We start from the raw sequence: 1,792 nt of genomic DNA on the forward strand, positions 1-1,792 counted from the left end.
TGACTCAACAGCAGCGGTGACTATAATAGTTTAATGCAGTCTTTTAACTCAAAAATACATGTAGCTATTTTGTTTTTCCTTCTTCTCTGTGTGTCTGTACATTTCCTCATGTTTAAAAATGCACACATTCTTAATATGAGTTTAAAGAACTAATTGTAATGAAAAGTTGGAAATATTTTATCAAACAACTGAAGCCACATTTAATGTACAAGTGCTAAAAGAAATGAAAAGACCAATCGGTTACAATATAAAAAGTAAACTTTAAAACCTCTAAGAAAAACTACAACAAAAATTAAAAGATGAAGAATAAACTAAAAGAATATTGTGGTACATTATTAGAGATCTTAAAACTTTTATACTCACATGCACCACAATACCCTTTTAACTTCTTTTTTTTTTTTTTTTAATGTATTCTTACTGTAGCTTGCCTCATTTGGTGATAACTTATGGTGTCATTCCCTCCTCCCTCATAGACTTTTTGTACCAAACCACACAGAACCCTTAGTCAAGTTTATTCACTTTTAGGCATAGAATAATATTTAGTCATAGAATAAGTATAGGTGTAGATTTCTTAAACAGTTCTTAGATTATATGGATACTAACAGTGTTTTGTAAAATCTACATTAAATTACATTATTAATTATTAGTAACTGAGTGGAAACCTTCATTGATTTTTCTCCTTTTCTTTACTTCATTCTCTAGTAATAATTATAATTGTAATGATATAGGGTCATACATATTAATTACTACAGTATTATAGCTAAAGTGCCAGAAAAAATGTCAAAAATCGGGGAATCTTAAAAACCCTGATAGTAATGATGACAGCTGTGTGTGACTGTAATGTGTACAGATGAAACCATGTATTTAAAAATGTCTTTGTAACTGGGTAATAATGGCATCCTTGACTAGAGTGTATTTCAAAAAGAAAGCAAAAGTATACTCTTCAAGTTAATTCTGACTCATAGTGATCCTAAAGGACAAAGTAGAGTTGCCCCTATGGGTTCCTGAAATGAAATTTAAATGGGAGTAGAAAGCCTCCTGTTTCTCCCATAGGAAGGCTGGTGGTTTTGAGCTGCTGACATTGCGTTTAGCAGCACAATGGGTAATCAATCCATTATGCCACCAGGGCTCCTAGATAGAAACTTTCGGGTAAATAAAAAGAAAAATTTTAAATGCCCATCTATTTAAAGGAGCTAGTGATAAACCATTTTAAAATGGAAACAGCAAAACAGAAGCTGTTTTAATTGATTTCCTTTATTTCATTACAGAGGAGAACATCTGGAAAACCAAAAGGCACACAAAACATTGAGGTTTCCAACCATTTCTAAGATCTTATGTCTTAATTTCCATACTTATTTTTATATGAACTGCAAAACTTCAGCCACATTAAAGTCAATTAATTCCTTGTTGTGATAGTGAGAAATATTAAATTTGATCATTAAAACTGTTGTTATTAGGTGCTGACAAGTTGATTTCAACTAATAATGACCTAATGTGACAGAGAACTGCCTCTGAGGGGTTTCTAGGGTACAGTCTTTATGGAGGCAGATCCCCAAATCTATTCTGTAGAGACATGGGGTAGATTTAAACGAGCAAACTTTAGGTTGATAGTCAAATGGCTATTTCACCCCTCAAGTTCTTCACCATTCCCCTGTGTAATATAAATGTTTTGAAGACAATAAGGCAAACCCATCCCATTACTCAGATTATCTCACCACTAGTTAATGGCAGAGCTGGGATTTGAACTCAGATAGCCTTCCTTCTTATGATTAGCTAACCAAAATTGTGTTTT

This window comes from Echinops telfairi, unplaced genomic scaffold (assembly GCF_000313985.2).
Source record: "Echinops telfairi isolate 266 unplaced genomic scaffold, ASM31398v2 ScPeMD7_9;HRSCAF=40, whole genome shotgun sequence".
Classification (NCBI taxonomy): domain Eukaryota; kingdom Metazoa; phylum Chordata; class Mammalia; order Afrosoricida; family Tenrecidae; genus Echinops; species Echinops telfairi.